Here is a 20,417-nt window from a genome sequence, read left to right on the forward strand (position 1 = left end):
AAAAAAAAAAAAAAAAAAAAAAAAAAAAAAAAGAATAACAAACAATCTGATATTAAAAATAGGCAAAGGACTTGGAGAGACATTTCTCCAAAGAAGATGTACAAATGTCCAATAAGCTCATGGGAGACGTACAACATCACCAATCATTAGGAAATGCAAATCACAACCACAATGAGATACTAATTCACAACCATTAGGATGGCTATCATAAAAAACAAAAACAAAATAACTAGTGTTGCTAAGGATGTGGAGAAAGTGGAACCCTTGAACAATGTTGGTGGGAGTGTAAAATGAAGTGGCCAACATGGAAAACAGTGTGGCAGCTCCTCAAAAAAATAAAGAAAGAATTATCATATGATCCAGCAGTTCCACTTCTGGGAGTATACCCAAAAGAATTGAATGCAGGGGCTTGAACAGGTATTTGTACGTCTATGTCATAGCAGCAGCATTCACAATAGCCAAATGTGGAAGCAACCCAAGTGCCCATTGACAGATGAATGGATGAACAAATCGTGGTATGTATATATATATGTACAATGGAATAATATTGGCCTTAAAAAGAAAGGAAATTCTGACACAACATGGATAAACCTCAAAGACATTATGGTAAGTGAAATAAGCCAGTCACAAAAGGACAAATGCCATATATATGAGGTATCTAAAGTAGTCAAAATCATAGAGAGAAAAGAGAATGTAGAACGGTGATTACCATCAGCTAGAGGGAAGGGACAATGGGGTGTCATTGTTTAATGAGTACAGAGTTTCAATTTTGCAAAATGAGTTATGGAGACAGATGGAGGTGATGGTTGTCCAATGTGAATGTACTTAATGCCAATGAATTGCATGCTTAAAATGGTTAAAATAGTATATGTGTATTTTAATCACAAGTTTTTTAAAAAATAGAAGACATTAACAACTGTATAAGGACACTTTCATGTGCAGGAGAAAGAAAATGCCATCTCAACCTGCTTAAGCCTAAAGGAACTTATTGACTCGTATAATTGTAAAGCCCAAGTGTGTGTGCGGGGGGGCGGGGGTGGAATGAATGAAGTAGCAGGTGTATGAGGAGACTAAAGGAGGTTTTAAAATATCCTCCAGAAGAACTGGACCCAAGGCTGCCAAGGAAACAGAGGCATCCATGGAAGGGTGGTGGATCCATCTGGGACAGGCAGACAGAGCTACGAGTCAGCTTCAGTTCTTCACTCTGGGATTTCCTTCAGTTTTGCTCTAAATGTAGCAGTTCTTTCGTCTTAATGTCTCACTCCAGTACCCCACTGGTGACTTCAGGGTGGGGCCTCGGAGCCCACCTTCACTCTGAAGTCTCCTGGGAATCATAGTTTTCTAAGAGCATTTTGGGCTGGCGCTCTGCAGCCTTTTTGCGCCTTCTCAGGTAGGTGTTTTTCTTTGAAAAGCATGATGTGTTTGCAGAGCTTAAGCAGAGCATGCAATAGCCACTGCTTGTTGCATGTCACTCATCTTGAAATATTGCTATCAAGAAAACTATAAAGAGCAGCAGGCCTGGCCTGGCCACGCACAGTCCCTTTCTCTGAGAGCTGCTCTTGTTCTTGCTCCTTGGCCACAGCTGATAGGGCAAGCGGTGGAAACACGATTTAATTCCATTATTTTCTCAATGGCTGACAACCAATAAGTGTCTCGAGAATTCCAAGTAGGAGACACAAAGACCATGGCCAGTTGATCACGCATATTGGATCAGTAAATGCATGAGGACTGGGGTTAAAGACCTCCCTGAGCCTTGTCTGTGCAGAGGAGAACGAGAACATGCAGCCAGGGAGGGAGGAAGAGATGCAAGACCCGTGTAGCCCTTGATGGATGAAGAGAGCAGCCTTGGTTCCATCCCAGTCCCCATTTGTGGTCACCTGCAGGCACGTGCCAGATGCTCCGCACAAACACAGAAAGCACAAGTATAATCTTGACACTGGGTATTCTAAATGTTCAAGATGACATATCTAGATTCTCTGTCTACAGAGCCAAAGGAGCGAGAGAGGGAGATGGTAGCACCGTCATTAGCCCTTAAGTACCCAGCAGGTCACGCGAGTCATTAACAAGAAATACAGGCTGGTCTGGTGGCACACTGGAGAGTGCGCCGCTTGGGAGCACGGCGGCGCTCCCGTCGAGGGTTCGGATCCCATGTGGAGACCGGTTCCCGCTCACTGGCTGAGCGCGGTGCGGGCGCAACACTGAGGGTTGCGATCCCGTTGCCGGTCCCCGGTACAGGCGCGACACCGAGGGTTGCGATCCCGTTACCGGTCAGTAAAATCTTGACACTGGGTATTCTAAATGTTCAAGATGACATATCTAGATTCTCTGTCTACAGAGCCAAAGGAGCGAGAGAGGGAGATGGTAGCACCGTCATTAGCCCTTAAGTACCCAGCAGGTCACGCGAGTCATTAACAAGAAATACAGGCTGGTCTGGTGGCACACTGGAGAGTGCGCCGCTTGGGAGCACGGCGGCGCTCCCGTCGAGGGTTCGGATCCCATGTGGAGACCGGTTCCCGCTCACTGGCTGAGCGCGGTGCGGGCGCAACACTGAGGGTTGCGATCCCGTTGCCGGTCCCCGGTACGGGTGTGACACCGAGGGTTGTGATCCCGTTACCGGTCAGTAAAAAAGACAAAAAGGAAAAAAAAAGAAATACAATCTGGTTGGTAGAGGATCACGACCATAGTTTGAATCCAGAAAGTGATGCCAAATGTGACTTATCCCATTGAATTGTGCTGTAGACTGGATGTCCCACTCCCCCAAACTCACTGAAGCTTGAATCTAACTGTGACTGTTGAGGGTGGGAAATCCTATGATGGTCATTGAAAGGTGAGACCTTGATGAGGTGATTAGATTGTAGGACCACACCACAGTGAATGGACTGATAATGGTGGTCATGGGTGTGGCTCTGAGAGCTTTAAAAGAAAACCTTCTCCATCATTTTCTGCCATGTGAGACCTCTGGGTCACCGTTGCCACCACCAAGACCCTCACCAGATGTGTTCCCTGGACTTTGGACTTCCCAGCCTCCAAAACTGTAAGTGATAAATTTCATTTTCTTATAAATCACCCAGTTCCAAGTATTTTGTTATATGCAACAGAAATGGACTAATATAGATTGTATAGCAGTCTATCACATACAGTCAGATGGGCGCCAATGGGTGTCTTTACCACTAATTTCTTTCCCTCTTTTTCTACCCTTCTGACCTTCCTACTGGACCCTGACTCCATCTTGCAACAGAAGGAGTCTGTTTGTGATAGAAGCAGGAGAATATTGTTCTGGCATCCCATGTGGGCAAGTCTTAGGAGATCATTTTTCCTGGCTCCTCTCGTGTAAGGGTCTTTCAGTTTCTCAGAAAAATCTTCTGTCAGATAAGCGAATGTTTCCCTTGAGAATATTATCTCTTATGTTTTTCAGGTGTTGTTATATGTATAGTCATAAAGACCAACAATGAAGGAGGAGGAAGGTATAGAGAGCATACAGAATCTTGTCAGAAAAGGAACTACAGACAGTTTTTAAAATGAGAGAAGAAAGCTTAAGATAACAGCAGAAGCTCCTAGACCAGCACAGGCTGATGAACCAAACAGCAATTAGAATGGAATGTGTGGGTGGATTGTGAGGAAAATAGAATAGCTCAGTCAGGCCCCCTAGCTTCGGGGCCAATTGGGGGTGGTGCAGCATATTCTTTGTAAACAAGTTGTGTGGGGGTGGAGGTAGTGCCCATGTGCCTCTGTAGCTTTTGGCTTGTTGCTATTCTTGTGTGTTTTTCAGTGTGTGGAGCAGCAGCTCTGAACTGCTGGCAGGCAGAGCTCATGTCTAAAAATAGAGCATGTTTACTTTGCTGGCAGCTGCTCAGTTTTTTCTTGGGACTTTGCTGGCAGCTGCTCAGTTTCTCTTTGGACTGCCTAGCTCTTAGAAGTGTGTGTGTTGAATAAAGACTATTCTTTCTTCAACCAAGGCTCCAAGGATCTTTTCTTGTTACCTAGCTCATAGACCTGCACGTGAAGGGTTTGTGAATGGGCTCGAAGGGTCTGTGAGCTCCAGACCCTCGCCCTAGCTCTACAATTGGTGTAGTCTGTAGCAGGATTCTGAGCAGGTACAGGAGCCAAAAGCCCTTAGGAAAAGGAGGAAATGTGGCTGCTTTTGAATGTGTTTGTGCTCTGTGGCCACTTTCCTGTTGACTGGGGTCTGGTTGCTGCTCACTGTACTGCAAGGCAGCATAGACCAGGCACTACAACGGAGAACCCCTTGGGAGGGGGAGGAAATGTGGCTCTCCTTGAGCATGTGGGGACTGGTGGCCATTTTTCTGCTGACTGGAGCCTGGCTACTGCTCACTATGCAAACTGATCAAGATTTGAAGATGAAAGCAGAGTTGTTGGAAGCACGGATAACTGTCCTGGAGGGTGATGTTCAGCGACTGGAAGATTCGAAGCAGAAAGCAGAGCCATTGGAAGCACAGATAGATGTCCTGGAGGATGACATGCAGCGACTGGCCACTCCTGCTTCTCACACCAGGGAAGAAGACCCAGTGGTGAGTTGGGGCGGACCGTGTGTCTCTAGGCACGACCTGTCATACATCAGAAAGTGAGATGCAAGCAGCCTATGGGACTGGGCAGACAACCAGTGGGAAATCCACAGGTGACCCAATTCACCACCTATGTCCCATATACCCAGGTTGAATTGGTTGATTTGGGGAAACAGTTCCAGCAGAAACAGTGGGGAGCCCCTGGCTGCTTTGCTGTTGCAGTTATGGGACCTAGGGGTGGATAGTGTGATGTGCTCTGGTGAGGAGGTGGAAAAATTGGCCTCCAACACCATGCACCCGTCCCTGAGGTAGTGGCTGCAGAATAGCCACAGGTGTGCACAAGGGCCAGGTAATCACTATTTAATGGACTGGGTGAATGCAGCTGCCTGAACCATGTGGGCAAATGCTGGAGAACTGCCCAGGATTGTTAGTAAATGGCAAACATATGCCCAGTTGGTCCAAATAATTCAAGAGCTGGGGGTGTGGCAGTCCTTGTTTAATGTAACACTCGTGGCCCAGGTGATATCCTTAAGGCTTATTGAACAAACGATAGGTTATATGAATATAAGGGTCATTTATCCTCAGTGAGGGAATATTGCAGAAGATTCTGAAAACATAGATTGTACCACAAGGGACCCTGAAGGGATGGATTGTGAGGAAAATATAGTTCAGTCAGGCCCCCTAGCTTTGGGTCCAGTTGGGGGTGGTGCAGAACATTCTTTGTAAACAAGTTGTGAGCGGGTGGAGGTAGTGTGCATGTGTGCCCCTGTATCTTTTGGCTTGTTGCTATTCTTGTGTGTTCTTCGGTGTGTGGAGCGGCTCTGAACTGCTGGCAGGCAGAGCTCATGTCTAAAAATAGAGCATGTTTACTTTGCTGGCAGCTGCTCAGTTTCTCTTTGGACTGCCTAGCTCTTAGAAGTGTGTGTGCCAAATAATGACTATTCTTTCTTCAACCAAGGCTCCAAGGACATTTTCCTGTTATCTAGCTCACAGACCTGCATGTGAAGGTTTTGTGAATGGGCTCGAAGGGTCTGTGAGCTCCAGACCCTGGCCCTAGCTCTACAGGTGGTTTTAAGGATAGCTGCTGAGTCCAAGTCACAGAAGTTCCTAAGGTCAGGGGCAAGAAAGTAAGGCCAGGGATGTGCCTGTTGTGTCAGTAAAGTCTCATCCTGCAGCCCAAGGGAAAGTGTAATTTTATTAATATTATTTTTAACATTCTAGCATGTTGTTGCAGAGCAGTTGGGAGGGAGGGGGAGAGGAGAAAGGGGAAGGAAATGGGATGGAAGAAGGAGGAAGGAAAAGCAGTGGGATTGAGGCCTGTGGCACCCCCCTCATTCCCACAGGGGAGACGGGGGGGGGGGCTTCCAGCATTGGCTTGGCCATTGCCAGGATGGGTGCAGATGTCGGGGGTGTGGCAAAAGCCCTTGCCCGCCACCACCCCAGCTTGGGAACCCAGGGCCCTTCTTGCTGCAGCTTGGTGGTGGTGGCTGGGCTGGTTGCACATGTCAGGGGGGTGTGGCCGAGGCCCAAGGCCCCCCACTGCCCTGGCTCAAGAGAGCCCAGAGTGCTTCCTGCAGCAGCTCAGTGGTCACTGCTGGGCTAGGAAATGGCTTTTCTGATTAGGATAGAGTCTGCAGGATAGGTGAAGGTTGGACTGAGACCCTAGCTTTAGGTAAAATAGTGTATTATGTAAGACTGAAATGCACAACCTCTCTTCCAGGAATTGTCCTAGGGAAAAAAATCAGGTAAGTGTTGATCTCAACCTTGCCTAAAATTGTGAGAAAATGGAAACAACATAGATAGATGGTAGCAGGGATTTAAGTCAATAAATTACTGTACACCCATGACGGACAGTATGGGCCTTGACAGTGATGATATTTACAGAGTTGGAAAGATATTAACGATATTTTGGTAAATGATAAAACAGGCTACAAAATGTTTGGAACTTGAGTACACTTACAACATATATCTATATGCATAGGAAAAGTCTGGAAGGATCAACACCAAAATATCACTCCTAATTATATTTGATTAGAAAGCTTACAGGTGACTTTTCCTTTTTTATATTTCCTCATTCTCTACAGTAAATATGGGATATTTTAAAATATTTTTAAAACTACAAAAAAATGAGGAACATGTTCTTGACTACGTGGAGCGATGAACACCAGGTTTAGTACAGTTGTTACCTCATGGGGGGAAGAGAGAGGAGAAGAGGGAAGGGTCAGTCTTAGGGTCAGGGTTTATTTCTTAAATTAAGTGGTGGCTTCATAGGTGTTTGTTTTTTGTCTTTATGCCTTTTGTATTTTTAAGCATTTCATAATGCATTTTAAAACTAAATATAGAAAATGAAGCAATTAAAAATGTCACTAATTTTCATTTTTAAAAGCTGAGGTCATAATTTATCTTTTTAACAATTTCTAAAAAATTTATAATTGATGTTTACAGTTTTAAGTGTTTTATATTATCTGTGTATGATTACATTTCTGAAACTCTTCCAGTTTGATTTGTAGTTTTATCAAAGTCAATAAAATTGCACAGAAATATAAGTAAGGGATTCAAGTTTATTATTTCAAAAACTACAAAAGACAATGGCTTCGTGATGTTTTCCCTGAGGTGCAGAAACTTTTTCATATTCTGTTCCTCTAAGCCAAGAACCCTTCCTCGACCCACGAGAAAACTAATTCTGTCTGGGCAACATTCCCGGATACTTACCAGGGAAACACTAAGTGAACCACTTCAAACAGATCTAATTCAGATTTCCTAGAAAGTCCATCCTGCTTTTCTTCCGAGTGATTTATATTTCACTCTGGAGATTAGCACCTTCTTTCTGGATAGTTTCATTTTCCTTCCCAGAGAGTAAAGGGCTGTTATTCAATCCTGTGACAGCTATGCATTTCCATCTCACACAGCCATGTCTCATTTCATTCTTTGTGAACAGGACTTCTATTTCCTGACCTGATGTGATTTTCCAGTTGAAGGCAGGTGAAGAGCCGTGCAAACTTGATTTTCAGGAAGCCCCAGGAAGTACTTCTCTGGGTCTGCATGGACTAGGCAGAGGGACTGAGCCAACAGGTCACTCCTTGGGGCCGCGTAGGCCTGTGGAGATGGTCATGGCTATCCTGGGCCCTGCCCTACAAACGTGCCCCAGATAGCCCCAGGGCTTTCTCAGCACCTTTTTCTAGTCTTCTCTCTTCTCAATCAGCCCTTCCCTGGCCACACTACCTAAAACAGAACTCTCTTCCCCTCCCCAGCCCCTGCACTACCCACCTCTCTTCCCAGCTCTCGCCCCTGACATACTATATTTTTACTTCTTTTTTTTAATGGTCACTTCACGTCCACCCCCAATTAAACTGTAAATTCTACCAGAGATTTTTTTGTTCTATGTTGTCACTATTGTCTTTAAACATTACCTGGTACATAGCACACACTCAGATATTTGTCAGATGAACGAATACGTGGAGCTGTGCACAGCAAGGCCCCTCCTGTAGGTTTTTGGGTGGGGGGAGTATAGGAGGACAGGGTTGAGGCCTATCTTTATTTCAACTCTAATCACTTTCTCATCTTTCCTGCTTATCTTTTGCTATATCTCCTTCCTTTTCCTTTTAGCTTCCATGCAGTAATCATTGACAGTTCGCTTTCTCAGGTGCTGGCCTGTCTGCCCACTTGTTCCCTGCTGTTTACACTCCTCAACACGTAACAAACTGCTCTGGTCCTTCATATGCATCTATGCGTATCTCCTCTTTGGCATGTACCTCTCCCTGAAATGCTCCTCTTTGGGCTGTTCACATGGTCAGCTTCTTTCAGGTTCTTAGCTTAAGTATCACTGCTAGATGACCATTGTCTAGGGTTGCTCTAAAGCAGCCCCCACTCCAGCTCCCACTTATTATTTCCTTTATTCATCACCCTCTGTTCTACAAGGGGTCCTCAAAAAGTTCATGAAAAAAGCCATATTATCTTTTTTTTTCTTCGTTAAATTTTTATTTCGTCAATATACAATGTATATGATTTTTATGGCCCATCACCGACACCTCCCTCCCTCCTCCCTCTCTCCCCTCCCCCCCAAGAATGTCCTTTCCGTTTGCTTGTTGTAACAACTTCATAAAAGTATAGTTGTTATATCTTCTTCCCCACCCCACCCCCGGTTTTTTTTGTGTGTGTATGTGGGTGAATTAATTTGTTTATTTTTTAGCTCCCACCAATGAGTGAGAACCTGTGGAATTTCTTTTTCTCTGCCTGACTCGTTTCACTCAATATTATTCTCTCAAGGTCCATCCATGTTGTTGCAAATGGCAGTATTTCATTCGTTTTTATAGCTGAGTAGTATTCCATTGTGTAGATATACCACATTTTCTATATCCACTCATCCGATGATGGACATTTGGGCTGATTCCAGCTCTTGGCTATTGTGAAGAGTGCTGCAATGAACATTGGGAAACAGGTATACCTTCGACTTGATGATTTCCATTCCTTTGGGTATATTCCCAGTAGTGGGATAGCTGGATCGTATGGTAGATCTATCTTCAGCTGTTTGAGGAACCTCCAAACCATTTTCCATAGGGGTTGCACCATTTTGCATTCCCACCAACAATGTATGAGAGTTCCTTTTTCTCCGCAACCACGCCAGCATTTATCTTTCAGCGTCTTTTGGATTTTTGCCATCCTAACTGGGGTGAGATGGTATCTCAGTGTGGTTTTGATTTGCATTTCCCGGATGCTGAGTGATGTTGAGCATTTTTTCATATGACTGTTGGCCATTTGTATATCTTCTTTAGAGAAATGCCTGCTTAGCTCTTTTGCCCATTTTTTGATTGGGTTGCTTGTTTTTTTCTTGTAAAGTTGTTTGAGTTCTTTATATATTCTGGATATTAGTCCTTTGTCAGATGTGTATTTTGCAAATATTTTCTCCCACTCTGTTGGCTGTCTTTTAGCTCTGTTAATTGTTTCTTTTGCTGTGCAGAAGCTTTTTAGTTTGATATAATCCCATTTGTTTATTTTTCCTTTGGTTGCCCGTGCTTTTGGGGTCATATTCATGAAGTCTGTGCCCAGCCCTATTTGCTGAAGGGTTTCTCCTATGTTTTCTTTAATAAGTTTTATTGTTTCGGGGTGTATATTTAAATCCTTGATCCATTTTGAGTTGATTTTAGTACATGGTGAGAGATATGGGTCTAGTTTCAATCTCCTGCAAATGGATATCCAGTTATCCCAGCACCCTTTGCTGAAGAGGGAGTCCCGACCCCAGTGAATAGGCTTGATGCCTTTGTCGAAGATCAAATGGCAGTAAGTGCGTGGGTTGATTTCTGGGTGTTCTGTTCTATTCCATTGATCAGTGTCTCTGTTTTTGTACCAGTACCATGCTGTTTTGGTTATTGTGGCTTTGTAGTATAGTTTAAAGTCAGGTAGAGTAATACCTCCAGCTTTATTTTTTTTTGCTCAGCGTTGCTTTGGCTATTCGTGGTCTTTTGTTATTCCAGATAAATGACTGTATAGTTCTTTCCATTTCTGAGAGAAATGTCATAGGAATTTTGATGGGGATTGCATTAAATTTGTATATTACTTTGGGTAGTATAGTCATTTTCACTATATTGATTCTTCCAATCCAGGAGCATGGGATGTCTTTCCATCTTCTTGTATCCTCTCTAATTTCTCTCAGGAGTGGTCATATTATCTTTTAATTCCATTTTTTATGAGCTTTTTGAAGTACCCTCATATTTTGTGTGTTTATTCCTTGTCATCTGTCTAGTAGAATATAAGCATCATGAGGGCAGGGACCATGTCTTTTTCTTTAGAGTCCCAGTGACTTTTACTGTGCCTAGCACTTAATAGGCACATTAGATAATCAGTATCTAATGGATGAATAACTGAAACTTTTTTAGTGGTCTAAATGCCCACCTTCCACTTTTACTCTATTCTTCTGTTTTCCTCTGCCATTTCAGCCTCTCCCTAGTGTTTTTAAGGAGCTAATCTTATGAAGCAAGGACTTGTTGCCCAATGCACACAGAAGCCAATACTATGACAATGGTTTTTGAGAAAAGAAAGGCTTTATTGTGAGGTGACCAGCAAGGAGAGAGGAGGCAAGGCACTCTCAAATCTGTCTCCCCAATCCAGGCGCTGGGCAGGTTTTAAGGTGTACTAGGGAAAATTGATTGGCTAGCTCCAAATCAGGCCATACCACAGGGTATAAGTTGATTGGCTAGCTCCAAGTCAGACCATCGATGGTGATGAAACTTCTAGATGCGTGATGTTCTTTGTTGAAGAAATTCTTGCTTCCTGAAAGGCTCTGGTGATTCAATTTCCAGGATATTTTTGGTTTCTGTGGTGCTCAAGTTCATCTGGAGAACAAGGTTCTTCTCTTTGCACACATTCAGCTTACATCCTGCAACAAGACAACTGAAGATAACCTGAGACAGGGAAATAAATCAGTTCCAACTATACTTAGGCAGTTTCACTACCAATAAATCAGGCAATATTTTGTATGTGTTCTTCTATTTACATATACAACATTTTCTTTTTCCCTAGCACTGAAAGCCAATGATCTGTTTTGTATTCGTTTTAGACTAGAAGGCTAGACCTAAGAGCCAGGACTCAACTTGAAGACAGGATGTTTCTAAAAAACTAAAGTCGCGAATGACAGTAATGGAAAAATTCAGAAAAGATGATCCTCTGGATCCTGCACTTGGCCCTGAAAAACCTGAGGGCAGAAAGAAGGAAAATCTTTTAGGGGAAACTTTGAGCAAATCTTTCCCCAAGGAGGACTCCAGGCGAGGATCAACTCCTGCCAAGGAAACTGACAGTAAGGCGAGGAACTCTGAATGCAGCCTATGCGGGAGGACCTTATGTAACCACTTATCCCTCACCCCTCCTCCGAGGACTCACACTGGAGAGAAGCCCTATGACTGTCAAGAATGCGGGAAAGCCTTCTGCCATAGGAGCGGGCTTAAAAAACATCTGATGTCTCACTCTGGGAAGAGCCCCTTTGAATGCAATGAATGTGGAAAACTTTCTATGATGATTGACTAACTCTCGCTGAACATCAGCAAACTTATACTAGAGAAAAGCCCTTTCAATGTAATGAATAGGGCAAGGCCTTTTTTGTCCACTCATGTTTTACTCGACATCAGAGAATTCATACTGGAGAAAGTCCTTATGAATGTACAGAATGTGGGAAGTCCTTTAGCCAGAAAAACATTCTTGCTCGCCATAAGCTCACTCATGCTGGAGAGTGGCCCTGTGAATGCAAGGGGTGTGGCAATGCTCTGTCTGACATTCATCCCTCATTCACTACAGAGAAGTGCACACTGGAGAGACTCCTTTCGAGTGTAATGAGTGTGGGAAGGTTTTCTTTGACTGCTCATCCCTTAATTGGCATCAGAAAATACATAGTGGGAGACAAGTCCTATAAATGTACTGAATGTAGGAAAGCCTTCCTCCGGTAAAGATGGCTTAGTCAACATCAGAGAGTGCACGCTGGAGAGAAGCCCTATGAATGCACGTGTGGGAAAGTTTTCAGGTGTAAGTCCTCTGTCATCCAACTTGAGTATTATGCCAAACAGCCTTCATAATATCACGGAATATCAGAATATCATGTACTTCAGCCAGGTAAGCAATCCCATAGAGACTTAAGATGCTTTTGTTCAAGATAATAAAGATTTATGTTTGAGCACCTTCTTTTTTTTTTTTACTGACTGAATCGCAACCCTCGGTGTCGCACCCGTACCGGGGACCGGCAACAGGATCGCAACCCTCGGTGTTGCGCCCGCACCACGCTCAGCCAGTGAGCGGGAACTGGTCTCCACATGGGATCTGAACCCTCGGTGGGAGCACCGCCACGCTCCCAAGCGGCACACTCTCCAGTGTGCCACCGGGCCAGCCCTGAGCACCTTCTAACTACTGCTTATTCTCATGTTTCCTTTTGGTATCGGTCTCAATAAATAGTCTCAATGGACCATGCTGTAGATTTCACCTGGGATGCCTCACATTTGAGATAACACTCTGAGGATCCCCAAATTGGTCAGAAGCTCCCCAATCAATATCCTTTGTAGGAGGGCTGTGTGGTTAGCTCAGTTGGTTAGAGAGCCACCTTGTAACAACAAGGTCAAGGGTTCAGATTCCTGTACTGGCCAGCCATCCCCTCCCTCATAAAATAAATAAATATAAGTTTAAAAAGAGGGGGTTGGCGCAGGCTGGGTAGCTCAGTTGGTTAGAGTGCAGCATTTTAACACCAAGGTCATGGTTCAGATCCCATACCGGCCAGCCACCAAAATATTCTTCGTAAGTATTTGAAGGGGGCCCTAAAATAGGCATCATATATTTTATTTACTTATTTATTGCTGGATTACATGTTCCATGAGGACAGGAAATGTTCCACATCTGTGCATTGTTGTGTCCTCATTGTTGTGCCTGGCACTTGTCACACATTTTCTGAATGAGTGAATACCTACCTAGTCATGAAAACTTGAGCCCCAAATCAAAACACTTTACAGAATTAGAAACATCAGTAAGAAAATAAACATCAAGCTTATATCTACTTAAGACTGAAAATGCCTTTACTATTAGCCTCGCTTCTTGTTAGCTCTTAGCCCACTCCTCACGTAGCTTCCTGGAGCTCTGATGTTGGCTAAAAGCTCTTATTCTCCACTTCAGCTCTCAGGACCCTTAGATTCCCTAAACTTTGGCCCTTCTAGCCTCATAGCCTGACCTCTGGGCTGTGGTAGACTAACCCATCATCCAGCTATGCTCGTTTCTAGGGTAGTTGTTGTCGTTTTTATCTTTGTTTAATTTCATTGATGACTAACATTCCCTAGTCTGGTTCTACCATTCCATGAACACCCCAGACACACCACCTTTCCTTTCTCATCGCGTGTTCACTCGTAGCTGCTGAAGGGAAGAATATTCATGTCAAAAAAATCAGAGTCCATTTGCAGCAGCCAGCGCAGCCATGGCTGCTGGGCAGAGTCCCAGGCTGAAGAGGCCACGACCAGGAAATAGGGCTATGTCTAATCTCAGAGAATACCACAAAGCCAACGTTAACTCCAGACCTAGCTCATCCATGACTGGTCATCCTTCAGTACCAAAGCAATGGACATGAGGATGTGGCTGAAAGCCAAGCTGCCAAGTCCTATCACATGTGGTGTCCTCCCTCTTGCCCTCAACATCAGTATCATGAAACTAAAATACACTGTCCTGTCCACTCCTACACAACAAAGACATCGATTGGATCCTTCACATCTACATCTTTGCGAATTCCTCCTTAGTAATAAAACAGTAATTCCAGAGAGAAGCTAAGAGAGCATAAGCACCAGGAGGAGGATGGGTTTTTGATGTCTAGTATTTTTTTAAAAAGCACAATTATTTTAATTTCTTGTGCCACATTGGCACTCTCATGGATGAAGTATAGAGAATTAGCACGGACTTCTTTTCTCTCATCCTGATAATGAGCAGAAACCTGGAATGTTAGGCAGGACAAATGGAGTGATGGTGAATCCCAGTAGCAGAAGCCACAAAAAAATCAGTCCCCATGGTGACCAAAGATCTGCCCCCTGGCAGTACCAAAGCCTGTGGAACATGAGGCAGGCACCTTGTAAGGACATGGATTCCTTTCCATCATACATGGGTACAAAATCTTTGTAGAGTCTACAGAAGAGACAAATGACCAAGTATCCTAGGATCAGCAGTTCAACTTACCAAGTCACTTTATAGAACCTTGTGATAAATTAACGTGCGATATCTGAAGTGCTGACAACGAGCACTGAGTAATGCTTCCTACGGCTGATGCTGTAGTCGTCTAACCAGAAGTCATTCTTCACATCTTTCTGAACAATAGGAATTCTGATTCTATTCTGAGCAGCAGAGTGCCCAACTATATTTCTCAGCCTCTCTTGAAGCTAAGTGTAGCTAATCTAGCCAATTAAATATTGATATATCAAATATCAGGCCAATGATACACGGATATAATCAGAATTTGTTGGATAAGACTTCTGAAAGGCACCTTAAAAGAGAGAGCAACACTAGGAAACTCCCTTTCGGCCTTGCCCTTCCCTTCTCCCTGGAATGTGGGTTTAGCGACTGGAACTCTAGCAGCCATCTTGTGAATGTGAGGAGATAAGCCATGCTTTAAGGATAGCAGAGGAGAAAAATAGAAAATGCCTGATAAACTCTTTTGTAATTAACCACTATATTCACAGCCAAAGGAAATTCCCATTAAACTTTCCAAGGCAATACATAGATTCAGCAGAAAGGGAGCTAACTGCCACCCAGAGAGAACACTGCCTCAGACCAGGACCAGAGGGGAGGTGGACAGTACCTTACTGTGAGGCTGGCCTGACCTCAGAAGCATCATGGACCACATCCTTTGTGATCAGTTCCAGAACACTGATGACTCCAGGGTTGTAGCTAATTGTGGCAAAATAATGGTGATGGAGGAGAAAGGTGCGGATCTTCCCTGTCCCTATAGCCCAGCATAATTCTTTGCAAATCTTTCATAAGCATCTGGTAACTCAATCCCCAGTCCTTCAAATATCCTTTTGCATGGCTTGTTTTTAAGTCCAACTTATCTGCTGCTCCTACTAAAAACATATCCATTTATCCATATATAATTGTCTTTTAATAGTACACAGAGAATGAATTATAAATAAAAGATACATAATTGCACTATTTGAGGTTGGCTAACTTGCTTATGTAGCTCTTGGCTGTTAATCATACCTGGCTGTGGAGACGCCTAATAACCCTCCACGTCTACTGCTTGTCTCTTTCTGTTGTTTGGGGTGTGTGAAAGGGAACATGATGTGTCTTGGTGCAAGAGGATGATATATTAGCTGGAAGGTGTGTTTCATATAAAGGTCTATTGTTTTCCCTCACAATGCCTATTCCCAATATTTCTTTCCCGATAACCCCCAACAGCTAACTTGCTAGGAAATGGGAGTTTTCTATTACTCCCTTGAAAAGTCATAAGTCTATTAGATTGGTTAGAGCATGGTGCTGATAACACCAAGGTCAAGGGTTCACATCCCCTTACTGGCCAGCCGCCAAGGGGAAAAAAACAAACAACAAAACAAAAAATCAAAGTCTATTAGATAGAAGCATAGTTGGAGTAAGACTCCCTTCAGTTGAATAAGTAACTTTAACTTTATGAGTTTCAAAGAATCCATAATACTCTTTTAGCTATTGTTGGGTGAATAAACCGAGCATATATTAGCAAACCAAGGACAGGCTGAAACCAACCCTGAATGTCCTGTGTCTGGGCAAAGTGGACGCAGACCACTGTATCACTTGGCTTGATAGAAACTGTCTACATTGACCTCTGTATATCAGACACCTTTGCATTCTTCAGTCTTCATGGTTTCCTCTCCCAAATGCCAGATAAAATACCAGATCAGCACTTACCAGGTTCCAGAAATCTATATCAGTTTATGCTTGTGAAGTCAGCAGCCATCTTGGTGTTATTCTGTGGCTCTTTTCTGGACTGCTGTGCCAGCTCCTCTACCATCAGCGTGACTCCTTCATTCTGATGAATGGTCAGAAATTTTATGTGTGAATTCCTGCTGCCCTATATTAGAGTTCTTTAAATACCTGGCCACTGACACTAATGTTCCTTGAGCATCACTAAGACACTAAGGCATTTTGCTTCCTTGAAATTCCTTGTACTAGGACCAGAGACCCTCTGTCATCCTCTCCCAGTGGCTTGTCTTTAGGCTCCTCCTCATTGATCCAGGCCCGTGCCTCTGCCTTCATTGCCTGGTCCTAACCACCGGTCCTGGCTGCTCCATGAATCAGCACTCCGACCCATAGGTCCCCTTTGAAATAATGCTATCATTAGAGGGACTAGGGGATCAGAGATGGCCATGCTCCTAGCTGGTGCTCTTAAGCCTAGGGCAGCAAGAGTGAGAAAAAGGAAGTAGCAGGGAGGGATGGGAAGAAAAGCAAGGTGGTCCTGTTGGCTTCTACTTCACAAGCTGAGAAGAGAGATAATTATCCAGCAAGTGCACCTATTTGGCTCTGAAAGACATCTCTATGTGGAGAAACCATGCCTTGGAGCAACTGATGGGTGAAGGAAAGAAGAAATTTATCTGACCAGCTCCCTCTGTCTCCCTTACATTCCCTCCTTCAGGTTGCATTATCCAGCCACCCCTAGGGAAGTCTGATCCCACAACCCATCATGTGGCACTGGAACAAGCCTGGAAGAGGTGCAAGGAGCCAGAAACCTGAGGCATGCAGCTGTTCGGCCTGTGGCAGGCAAGGGGGAGATCCTGACACCCTCAGGCAGGTAACTGTCCAGCTGCAGTGGTGCAGTTGAACAGCTGTGTGTTCAGAGGCTCTGACAGCTGAGGTGGGGCAAAAACTGAGAGTCTGTCCAGAGGCCTAAGGTAACATGACCAGGCATGAGGCACATGCCCAATTTACTCCCTTTGCTGTTTCATTCCAAGCCTGATTTCCTGTCTCAAGTCTGACTTCCTCTCTCACTATCTGAGACCATTAACACCTCTCTCTTCTGTTGAATTTCATGTCCCCCAAACCTTCACCTGTTTGCCACCCAAATCCTTTCTTTCTAATTTTGGTTTTGCCCTCTTCCATGGTGATTAACAGATTCCTCATTCATTTCTCTCAACATCAACTTTCACATCAAAGTAAATGGCCTTTTATGGCACTATAACTTCTTAAGGAAGGCCGGGATGCTTTCCTGACAGGATGTTGTGGCAAACCCAAAGGCAGACTAGAAGGAAATAGTGGCCCTCACTAAATTTAGAAGAACTCAAGGACAATCCACCTGTAAGAGACAATGGGCACTCACTGGGGACTGATGGGTTTTTATTCCAAGGTGTTCCAAATCCACTCTACTGTTGTGTGACACTAATTTTTTGCTGGGGAGAGGGGAGCGGGCATGCTAGTGTCCAGGGCCACGTTATTCTAAAGTAGGGCCTACATAAATAAAAGCAGGGTTATGAAGGAAGTCCAAGTTTTCCAAAAGCACACGGATGAAATCTAAGAAAAGCAATGAGGACAGTATTAGTTTCAGGCACTTTTACCTTCTCTGCAAAGTACAGAAAAGAGCATACTCTCATTCAGTTATTGATCACCTAAGTACTCGTAAATACTCTGGGGATACTTTTTGCCCCATAGAGCTTAGTTTCTGTTATATGTGTGTTGGGGGACATCTAAAAAATAAAAATAAATAATTATATACTAGAAAGAGAGAAATGCTATCAGAGAAAAATAAAAGTAACGTGATCAGAGAAAACTTCACAGAGAAGGTGAACCAAGGCTTGGAGGAGGTGAGAGAGCAAGCCATGTGGCCATTAAGGGGAAAGCTATCCAGGCAGAGGGAACAAGCACAGAGTCTCCATGGTGGAAGCAAGCTCCACTTGATTGAAGAACGACAAGGAGGCTAATGTAGCTGCAGCAGAACAAGTGAGGGGAAAGTCACAGATTACACCAGCGAACCAGTGGGAGTGGATGGTGCACATTATGAAGGGCCTGTGGGCCACTGTAAGGGATTTGGCTTTTACTGAGATGGGGTAGCCACTGTACTGAGAAAACAATGTGCAGGGTAAGAGTAGGAGTGGGACTAGTTAGGAGGCATTTGCAGTGATCCAGGCAAAAGATGATGGCGACTTGGGTCAGGGTGCTAGTGGTGAGAAGAGGCCAGATTCTGCATATATTTTGAGAGTACAGCCAACAGGGTTTGCTGAGGAACTGGATGTGGTGTGTGAGATAAAAAGAATGACAAGGTGTTTGAACTGAGCAACAAGAAGGATGGAGTTGCCAATTACTGAGGTGAGGAAAACTACAGGTGGAAGACGGATGGCAGTGGGGGAGGAGGAACAGCACAAGTTCAGTTTCAAACGTGCTACATTAGAGACATTTATTAAACATCAAGCAAAGAGGTTGAAGAGACAGCTCAAAGCCAGGGAAGAAGGCCAGGCTGGAGATATACACTGGGAATTGGCCACATTTCATAGTATTTAGAGCATCTAGACTGAATAAGGAGTAAGACTAAACTAAGCAGTTAAGTGTTGATAGAAAAAGAAGAGAGGCCCAAGGTTTGAGCTCTGGGGAACTGCAACATTTAGTTGATTTCCAGATAAGCAGCTTCAGCTTCTCCTGGGAACTTTTTAGAAATGCAATGTCTCAGGCCCCACCCCAGACCTCCCGAATGAGGGTGGAGTCCAGCATTGGGTTTTAGTAAGCCTTCCAGGTGATTCTCATCCAGATAGTTTGAGAAGCACTGGTTTAGAGGCTGGGGAGAAGACAAAAAAATACCTAAGGCGATTGAAGAGTGACCAGTCAAGGAGGAAGAAAACCAGAGTGTTTTTCCAGGAGCAGGGAGTTGTCAAGTTTTATCAACTGCTGTCCATAGGTAAAGTGAAATAAGGACCGAGACTGAAAATTGATTTGGCAACAAAGGAAAAGGGATTTCTGTGATGGGGATGGTTAGCAACAAGAAAGGTATTTCCTGGCATTCCAGACAGGTCAGCTGGTGGTGCCTTTCATACACACCATCTTCTGAAGGAACCTGACTATCTCACATCTCCTGCTGATGGAAGGGTGGGGAGACTCTCTCTGGCTGTTAGGCTGGCTTGACCTATTGTCTGTGTTCTGGTCGGGGTAGGTGGGGACAAGAGGAAAGTTCTTCTCTTTCCTGTAAGAATCACTTTTGCTCTCAGCCCCCCAGGCAAGAGGCAAAAATGATGAGAAATGGAATCTTTACTCTGGGAAGCCTAAAAAGTTGGGGATTCTACTAGAGAAAGGACAATTGGATATTGTGGCTTGTACCCAAACAGGGACACAATTAAGCTAATTAGATTTTCTCTCTTGGGAATTTGAACTGGCTAGAAAATTGGCACTTTACTGTGGGAAGATAAGTGAGAAAACGCACTAGTCTGAACATCCACTGACTCCTAGAGCTCATGGGGTCAGAAAGAGTTTCAGGTTCCAGTCTCCCTGAGGTCAGTAGTTCCAGTTACTGGTTTTTCTTGGGGCGCTGGCTATTCATGGATTGAGGTGATTTCTGCATTGAAATGAAATAGAGCTCCCTACCCTCATAACGTACTCTATCTGCTTCTGTAGAACTGCTTGCTTAATCTAAGTACCTCCATTTTGCCCCATCTGACCTGCAGACTACCCCCCGCCTTCTGCATGAGAAACCGTTGACCTTCTCATAGAAACAAAAAACAATTGTATAGAAACAGGAGCCATATACAGTGAATTATTACATGGGAACAGGAACCATACACAATGAAAACTCGTATGTGTGACTGCTCCAATGGCTCATTCCCGGCCTCTGTGACCTAGCTCCCTAGCTTGCTTTGTGCACCTGGACAAACCCGTGTGCCAACGGGATGTAGTTTTTGCCTTTAAAAACCCTACAAGATCAAGGCCCCATGCCGCTCTTCGTTGCTCCTTGGGCAAGGGTCGCTGGCCAGCTGGAGTGAATAAACGGCCCTTTTCTGCACCAGTGGCGTGTAAGTGCATTTCTGGTGGGAGGGGGCCTCACAACAGAAATCCCACTTTTCCTTACGCAGAGGTGCAGCCTGGAACAAACATCCCTGGTTACTTGAGGTGAACCGAGGAAATCTCTGTCCTGGCCACAATGGGCCTCATCGGTGGAGGCGCGTAGAGGAGACACGACGGGGTGAGGGAAGCACCCTTCGGGATGCGGACCCCTCCCCTCCGAGAGGGCACGCAGCTAAGAAGGGAATCCGCGCCGCCCTCCGCGGTTACAACTGCGCAGAGCGAACGTTCCACGCGAGGCGGGGCTTGGCGCGGCTGGCGTCCGTAGCCGACATCGAGAGAGGGACAGCCCGGAGAGCCGCGGGCAGGCGCTTCGCTAAGGACCGGGCGCTCCTGCGGGCCTGGACGGCGCAGGCCGTCGCGGGACACGCGGCGCCCGGGCGGAAGGCG

This window comes from Galeopterus variegatus, unplaced genomic scaffold (assembly GCF_000696425.1).
Source record: "Galeopterus variegatus unplaced genomic scaffold, G_variegatus-3.0.2 Scaffold4504, whole genome shotgun sequence".
Lineage (NCBI taxonomy): Eukaryota > Metazoa > Chordata > Mammalia > Dermoptera > Cynocephalidae > Galeopterus > Galeopterus variegatus.